This window comes from Dendrobium catenatum, unplaced genomic scaffold (genome assembly GCF_001605985.2).
Source record: "Dendrobium catenatum unplaced genomic scaffold, ASM160598v2 fragScaff_scaffold_1464, whole genome shotgun sequence".
Taxonomy (NCBI): Eukaryota; Viridiplantae; Streptophyta; class Magnoliopsida; order Asparagales; family Orchidaceae; genus Dendrobium; species Dendrobium catenatum.
Window position 1 is genome coordinate 420,516 of NW_021319926.1, and position 9,979 is coordinate 430,494.

Sequence of the window (9,979 nt, forward strand, 5' to 3'; positions counted from 1 at the left end):
TTTTACTGAACCACATCCAGGAAAGACTCATGAAGCAACCACATATTTTGAAATCTAAATTGAGGAAAAGAGTTCACCGTAATAGATTTAAGCATAATCAACAAAGAAGAATGATTAGAAAGAGTTCTACTAAAATGCTGAACAGAAATAGCATTAAAAGAATTAAACCAATTGTCATTAAATAAAACCCGATCCAGACGTTGCCATAAATGACTACGGTTCTAAGTGAATTTATTACCAGAAAAACCAATGTTAATCAAATTACAATCCATAATCATATTGTTAAAGTCCTTCATAGAATGATATTTAGGAGTAGAACCCCCCATACGATCAGAAGGATTAGAAATCATGTTAAAATCACCACCAACAAGTCAAGGCAAATTGAAAATACAATGAAAATTATTGAGTTTCTCCCATAACATTTTTCTACTATTATAAGAAAAAGTAGCATAGATAAAGGAGGCATAACAATTCAAATTTAAAAATTCAATATAATAATACATAACTTGAGTAAAGTCTCCAATGACATCAATCCTAATAGGATTCTTCCAAAAAACCCAAATTTTATTGACAAAGTTAGAAACAAAATGATTAAAACCCAATATTCTAAAAGTAGAAGGTAATCTAAATACATTAATAAACAGCTCAAGCAAAATAAGAATAGAAAAATTATAAATACGACATAAATTCTTAACTTTCAACCTAGACGAGGGGTAACCAATACCCCTAACGATCCAAATAATAGTTTTAAACATAAGAAACTTGTTAATGACTAGTTTGTGAGCGACGGGTGGTCCTAGGAGATTATAAAATGATGTTTTTGCTTTTCCTACCTCTCCTATTATGAAATTTGGTAAAACTAGTATCATTATCATCTTTAGCAAAATATTTAGAAATAATGTCCATATCCTCTGTATCAGTAAAAACATCACTATGATAATGAGAGATTGAAGGAAACTTACTATCATTGTGTTAGGCCACATGCCTTACCTATTGAGGACATTAACTTACTATCATGTGTTAGGCCACATGCCTTACCTATTGAGGACATTCACCCTCCATAAACATACAATCATCCTCCACATTACCTTTGTTCCTCAAGACAAGTTCATCATCGCCTTCCCCAAAGGAAAGTTTATCCTCTACCCTAGCTAATTCACCCTCCTCCAAATTGTTACCATTCCCTATAATGTCTTTACTAATAAAGTCAATACCCGCATTAACTTTCACCACTTTCTCCATATCATTCAAAATTAAGGGATTAGTAGCCGTATTAGATAGCAACATAAAATCCATGTTAGACATTTTTTTGTTAATAATACAAGGAATACTAGAGTCAAAACAAACAATATTTTGTTAGTGGTAATAGCCAACATTTGCTCATCCATATTTTCACAACCAAAAGATAAGAAAAAGTTAGATTTAACTTTTACTCCCTAGACATGATTACGGCAATCAAAATTTGTAAAATTTGGTTCAAGATTAGCACAAGCTAATTCCAAAGGATCCTTAATATTTTCAATCCATTTAAGGGTATTTCCCTCCTAGTCTCTAAGATCAAGAATAACATTTTCATGAGAAGCCAAATTCACAACATTCCAATACGATTCTTTGGAAGAATCCTTCTCCTTATGAAGGTGAGGATGCATGCTATAGCATTCATTTATACAATGGCCATGCATTTTGCAATGAGAATAAAAAATGGGCAATTTTTCAAATTCCACTTTTTGGAAGTAACCATTCTACTCTGACCCAATCTAAATATCATTCAAATGTTTCTTAGAAATATCTAACTCAACCAAAACACGAGCCATGGAAGGCCGAGAAATAGAAGCAATGGCTTTGTCCATTTTTAAAGGCCTTCAAAAAATCGAAGCCAAGCCAAATAAAATTTGGGAATTAAAGAAGTAAAGTCTCATATTCAAAAAAAAAATCCACACAAGAGCAATAAGGGATTCCTCCCTACGTCAAAATTTGATGTCCATTTGAGTAAATACATTTTACTCGCTTAAATATAGTATGATATCCTAGCAAATAATCGGCTATAATAAAAATCATTGGAAAGTTGGACCACAATATGTCTTTGATCAAGTAAACTGATATGGAAGGAACCCGACAAATTTAGGTTAACAAAAAATTTTAGAATGGCATCAAGGTTCGGATGCCTCAAGAGGAACTTTCCAAATAGTGTTAAAGCAAACATAGTAGAAAATTGAGAAACCACTGAGTCATCAAACATCAAATTCAGACATCCCTTAAAAGAAGTATGAACAAAATGCAGCTTAGAGGAAGAAGATGATGAACAAACCAAGACAACCTTAAAAGATCGAGATTTACCCTCAGTAAGAGAGGAAGATAAAGGGATGAATGACTCTCCTAAAGCCCAAAAATTGCAAAAAAAAATTCAAATTAACACCTGAAGAGAACTAGAAGAAACAACAAAAAAGGAAACTGGCAAAAAAATGCAAGAGAACCATGTAAGGAGGGAAAAACTAGCAGCACGAAGAGGGAACCCTATATCACCTCCAAATAGCTAGAGCTCAATAGGAAAAAAAAAGATTTTAGTATCAAAAAAATTGCCTATTTTGAATGTTATTAGAAACACTAGGTTTAGGATTAGGGTTTGATAAAAATTACTATCCAATAGATCTTAGTGGTTGTTGTTGGTCTTGTTATCTTCCTTTGAGCTTAAAGAATAACTTTTATAAATGAACCAATACTAGAGGATGTATGGATTAAACATTTGGAAACATTCAATAATGAATTAAATTATAACCCTTTGATCTCCTCACTAATACATTTTTAAGGCTTAAAAAAATTGGGGATTGAAAAAGGGTTCTCCAAGATTAAAATGGAGGTAATGAGATCTCTGGAAATGATTTGGAAGGGGAGATATGGTGGAATAAGTGAAAGAAACCCTAGTAACCAATTCAAACCCTATTGATAAATCTATGGGCTAATATTGATTGTAGGTCATCTATAGATGTTTTTTATGTGTCTCGGGTGGTTAGGTAAGCAGAAGTTTCCAGGAAAGGACAACCAAGATGTAAAGAGGCTTTTGGCAATTTGTTAATTGGGATTGACATGGAGTTGGTTTGCATTGAACCATGGGTTTCAACTGGGTTTAACCAAGATTATGAAGGTTCTATAATAGATTTAAATAGTTCAAACCTATAGATGTTGAGGGATTTGGTAAATTTAAATATGTTTGACAATTTTTTATCATTTAGATATTTTTAAAATTTTTAATTATTCTAACTACACTAACTTGTCAAGCTTTGTTAAGCTAACTTGGATAGACTATGGGGAGTCCTTAGAAGCTCTTTAAATTGAATGTATAGGTTTAATACATTGGGTTTGTACTTTTAATTTGGAAATTGATTTTGAATGGATTTTGACCATTTTGACAAAGTTGAGCAAGTCAACTTGGTCAACATAGGTCTCCAATGGACATGACTCGTCAAAATCATGAGGAGGTTCAGACTAAAGCTTTGATGGATGTTTTTCTTGTGAATTTGAATTTTTTGACCTAATTTGACTAGGTTTGAAAAATTTTAAGTAGATTTGACTAAGTCAATTATTGACTTGGCTAAGTTGACCAAATATGTTCAAACCATAAGAAGCTAAGTTTTAATTGATTCAGTGAAGTTTTGATGGGAATTGGAGTTTATTAAAGTTTAATTAAGGGTTCTGGTCAATTAGGCTAGGTTGAGTTAGCTTAACTAGGTCAAGTGGGTCATATGCTGAGCTAAAAAATTAGTGTTGATGGGTTTAATGTATGAAGATCTAAATGATGAAGTTTGAATAATGATTAAGGGTCAAGGTGTTAGTGTATTAATCCTATTTATTTTAGGTGTTTAAATGACCTAATATAAAAGTGAGGTCAATAGTAGTGTAAAAAGGTATAAAAGCTCTCTAATAATGCATTTATTATATCCCTATCTTGAATCTACAATGTAATCCTTGGAAATCATAACCACTCAAAATTTTACATTCTTTTCAATCCACCCCTTAAAAGTGATGCAATTTTTAAGCTCATGACCTAACATGCAATAATATATACTAAATTGTGCTAAATACTTTTTAGGGTTACCTGTACTAGCAAATTATTTAAATGAATGTGGCATAAATCCCTTCAGATATAACACTAAGTTATATTCATTTGTATATAGCTTAACCCTCAAAACATATGAATTAACTTGAGATTATGCCAATGCCTCTTTAACCTATTGTTCTTTCATATATTTTTTATCCACTAACAAGATAGATTCTCTCTTCTACTTTGATATTTTATATTCCACTTATTTAGTTACTTTTTTTCTTTCTATTGACTACTTTAAAAAATTTAGGTTGAGGTGAGTAATTCTAAAATCGAGGTGAAACAAATTCTATACTTTCTAATGCACCTTTAGAAGTCATCATTTATTATCACTACATGAAATTTAGGCATTATCGGCAATTTTTTCTATCGATTTAGTAAAATACCGATAGTTTTTTGGCAGTCCAAAAATTGTCATAATAAACTACGTAGGAAACTATTTCTGGCAATTATAATCACCGATGGCTTTCTGGCAGCGAAAATAGCAGGTACTTTCCAGCAGTCATAACTTCGATGACCGTTGGTTAATCACCGGTGGCATACCGACCGTCAAAATGGCCGGTACTACCAACGGCCAAACCACCGAATACTTGCCACATGACCACTGACGACCGATGGTAAATCATTGGTTAATCACCGACAGTAAAAACCATAGGTATTACTAGTGGCGAAACCGCCGAGATACCGGATGACCGCTAGCTACCGTTAGAAAACTACCGGTAATTACCAACAACTTTATTAAACTTTTGACGACTATAATAAGCCGTTCGGTATAGAAGTTTTTGGTAGCCAAATTGTCAGTTGGTCATCAGAAACCTGTTGTAATTAAAAAAAAAATTGATAGCCTCCCCTCTATATTTACTCAATTTTACCTTAAACTCTAAACCTGCATAGAATAGACAACAATTATCACAAATATGGGCAGCAACGCAAATATCCAAACCTGATCTGATAATCTATACACATCCCTCAATAGCCTCCATCTGCGCTCTGGAGCTTCTGCGATTCCTGGGCGATTCTAGGGTTTCTCCCTCACGTGGTGGTTCTCAGCCCTCCGGCCTTTTATTTTCCTCCGATTTCACTTGATTTCTTTCGTGTTTTCTTGTTCTTTTCTTTTCGTTTACTATTTTGAGTTTTTCTTTGGTTGATTGTGCTGGGGGATGATGACTCCGTCATCATCTCACCCCATTTTCTTCTCTCTTTTGGAAGGAAAATCACAATCTTTTAAAGCTGTTGTCGCTGGATCATCTTCTTCTTCGCTGAAACTTATCTTTGTTCACTCAACATTAAAGGTTGTCCGGCTCTTCTTTTTGAGGATTCTGTTGTTGAACAACTCGCTGCTCCCTTTTCCTTCACCTTAGTTGGTAAATTTGTTCTAAGGAGACCTAACCTCAATGTTATACGCAAGTTCTTTGTGAATCTTAAGCTTACTGGATCTTTTCATGTGGGCTTACTTGACCATAGGCATATTTTCATTCAATTGTCCAATGATCTTGACTATAGTCTAATTTTTTCTAGGGGATCATATTATGTTCAAGCGTGTCAAATGTGCCTACTGAATTGGACACCAATTTTTGATGTGCGGGAGGAATCACCATTTGCTCCGGATTGGATATCCTTCCCTAATTTGAGATTACATTTTTTTAACCAACAAATTTTATTAGGTATGGCTTCTATCTTAGGCCGGCCTTTACAAACTGACCAAGCTATGGATTCCATTTCTAGACCGTCAGTTGCGAGGGTGTTGGTTGAATTGGATGTTTCTAAGAAACATCCAACTGAAATCTAGATTGGATCTAAAAATAAGGGTTACTTTCAAAAAATTGAATTTGAGAACTTACCTATCTTTTGTTCTTTATGTAAAATGCATGGGCATGCTTTGAATGAATGTTTTTGGAAACACCCTCATTTGCATCCTGATAGGAACACTACGAGATAGCAAGAGGAGGTTTGTGGAAATGACAAGGAAACTACTAAACAGATGAAAACTCTTCAATGTAGTCCGGAACCTTTAGTGAATCTATAGGAGGATCCGTTGGTTGATAATGATCCTCTTTCAGTTGAACTAAATGATTTTTCTAATAATGTTAATGTGCCTCAGGATACAGAAGTTGTGATTTTAAATACTACTTCTAATGATTGTGGGATGATTGTGGACCATGCTTTGCCTAATTCTGAAACAGCTCCTTGCATTATTAATCACAATTTTTCTGATTCTATGGCTATTATGATTTCTAATCCTTTAAATGTTCAGGATTATGGGAACGAAACTAATGTGGATAATAAAATGGTTGTTACTGAAAGTACTAAGAATGATATGGCTTTAGAGGATGGAGAAATTGTCTCTTTGGATCAATATCCTCTACCCTCTACTTCTCTGAAATAACATGTTATGAATGTCATGGATAATTGGGAGGAGGATGGTAGGTTTATAGAGGATGATTGTCCTAATCTCCTCAGGTTTCATTCTAATGATAGTAAGTCTCCTTCAACCTCTCACTATAATAGTGATACGCTAACTGATAAGGAGGATATACACATTAATGCTAAATGTTTTGCTAAGGATGATAATAATACTAGTTTTATTAAATTTCAAAGTAAAAGAGGGAAAAAGCCTAAGCATATCACTGTGCAGCCGGCTAGAAACACTCCTAAAAATTCCCGTCCGACGACTTCTCATTAATTTTCTTTATTTTTAGTACTATTATTTGGAATGTGAGGGGCATTGGTTGCTCGTCTTCTAGGATTCCTGTTAAAAATTTATGTCGTGTGCACAATATTTTTATTCTTATTTTACTTGAACCTCTTATTCCTTCTTCCCATTTGTTAAGTACCTCTCAGTTTTTGGGTTTTAACTCTGTGGTTTCGAATGTGGCTAACAAAATTTTGTTTATTTGGAAAAATCCAATTAAAATTGATGTTATTTGGAATTTCAGTCAAGTCATGCATTGTAAAATTAAGGCTTCTAATTTTCGTTGCTATGCGTCTTTTGTGTATGCTGCATCTTCCCTTTACATTAGAAAAATTCTATGGGATCAAATCATGAATTTCCATAGTAGTTGTAACTTGCCTTGATTGGTTGGTGGTGACTTTAATGCCATAACTTCTTCTTCTGAAAGGATTGGTGGTTCTTCTCCTTCTTATCATTCTATGACTGATTTTAATAATATGATCTTATCCTATAATTTAATTGATATTGGCTTTATTGGTAACAATTTTATTTGGAATAGGGGACATTTATGGCAAAGGCTTGACCGTGTGCTCTTTAATGATTTTTGGATTAATTCTCTTAATGCTACTAATCTTCAGCATCTTAGTAGAACATTGTCTGATCACTCTCCTCTGCTTATTACCATTAAGAATAGAAATTTTAATGCTATTGTTCATGATAATTGTGGTTACTTAATGATTATTTTTTTGCTATTGTTCATGATAATTGGCATGCTCCTTTACACACAGATAATTTGATTTTTGGTATGATTAAACTTTGGTTCAAGCTCAAAAGATTGAAGCAAGTTCTCAATTGGTGGAATCACAATGTTTTTAAAAATACTTTATCTAATATTCTTTATGCTGAACAATGTGTGAATTCCTATGAAATTTTATGTCAGAATGATCCTACTAATGTGAATTTTTCCTTGCTAAATCAGTCCAAATTTGAGCTTTTTAAATTTCAAACTCAGGAAGAGATTTTTGGGAAGCAAAAAGTTGCTGCTAAACACCTGGTTGAGGGGGATTACAATACTAAATATTTCCATGCTTTAACTAAGAGAAAAAGGATTAAGAATATTATCAATAATATCCAAAGGGAGGATTGATCCTATTCTTCCAACCCTGTTGAAATTGCTAATTTAGCTATGCTCCATTTTTAAAAACATTTTAATAAAGATCTCAACCCTACTCAGGTTCTTGACCACTCTTTTATTCCCAAGCTTCTACCCTTGAGGATAATGTTTGTCTTTCTAGGCCTTCCTATCTTTAGGAGGTGAAAGACTCTTTAATGTGCATGAATAGTAATTCTGTTGCTGGACCGGATGGTTTCACAACCTTATTTTTTCAAAAATACTTGCATATTATTCATCATGATATTTTTTCTGCTATTTTGGATTTTTTTACTGGTAATCCTATCTCAAAATTTTTTACTTCTACTTCTTTAGTGCTTATTCCTAAAAGTAATTTGGTCCAAACTTGGAATGATTTCCGGCCTATTAGTTTATGTACCTTCTTTAGCAAATTGGTTTCTAAAATTATTTCGAATCGTCTTTCTTCGATTCTTCCTAAAATCATTTCTCCCTATCAGATGGGTTTTGTGAAAGGTAGGGCTATCACGGAGAATATTCTTTTGGTGAATGAATTATGTCAAGATTTAGATATTCAGGTTAGAGGGGGTAATGTGATTCTGAAACTTAACATTGCCAAGGCCTATAACAATATTGATTTGACCTGCATTTACTACATCCTTAAGCTTTTTGGTTTTAACTCTGTGGCTACTAATCTTATTAAGAATTGTATTGAAAATGTGTATTTTTCCATTATTTTAAATGGCTCATCTCATGGCTTTTTCAAATCTTCTCATGGCTTAAGGCAAGGTGATCCTATCTCCCCTGCTCTGTTTATTTTTGCGGCTGAGTTTTTATCCAAGGGTCTCTCAAATTTATTTGAGAATAATCCTAGCATGTACTTTAGAACTTTTGGTGGTTTTCATATTTCCCATCTTTGTTTTGTTGATGATTTAGTTATTTTCTCTAATGCGACTATTAATAGAATCCATAAGATTGTGGAACTTTTCAATATTTTTGAAATGAGTAGTGGCCTGTCTTTTAGTAAACATAAATGTTGCTTTATTGTTTCTAAAAGGATATCTAATGATCGCATTTTATCCATTAAGAATGCTACTGGTTTTTCCCATTCTAATTTGCCCATCAAGTACCTCGGTGTTCCTCTGTTTAAGGGTAGAAGGCGGACTTTTTTGTTTGATGATTGTTGACCTCATTTTTGTATGAGGTTACTAGGACCCACCTGGATTTTATTTTGGTGACCTAATGATCGACAAGTTCTCACTTGTCGATCATATAGGTCCCAAACATATCCCATTCAACTCTTAATCAAAGTTCTAATTAACTTTCAATCATCCAATTTTTTATCTATATTTTGATTAGTTAACCTTTTAATCATCATCGCCTACAATACAATTTGTGATCGACCTCATTGCTCTTCTTTGAAATCAACATTGAACTGTATATATATATATATATATTAATTAAGATCGATTTGAGTGCACACATTACATTTGGCTATATCTAGTTCGATTTGAGCCAATTTGAGTCCTATGACGCCGTCGTCAATTGTGAAGTTGAGTTAATTTATTATTATTTTGAGTTGAGCAAAATCTAGATTAATCAAAATTTATTATTTTGAGTTGAGAGAAATCTAGATTAATCAAAATCCCTTGAATTTTCTTCAAACAAATTTAATCAAGCGCATTCGAGATGATTTGAATTAATTTTGATGAAAGTTTATCGTCAACGGCTTCGATTGAGTTAATTTAATATGTCTTGGCTTAATTTAAATCTAGTCAACGTTAATTATCTTTGAATGACTTTGAATAATTAATTTAAGACATAAATCTAGAAAAACTTTAATGTTTTTTTTATCCATCCTTTTGTTATAATTTGACGCCTAAATATCCCTCAACATCCTCTAAACTTCAGCCCTTTAATTTCTCAAAAAATCAAGCATTTAATTTTGACCTTTGGATTGGAAATGGAGGGCTAGATCTGGCTTGCTGGCTATCTCATTCCCATAAAGCAGCCACCTTAGAGAGAGGAGCTGGGGATCCACATTTTGAGGCTGCTAGGGCAGGCTGGAAGGGAACTAGGG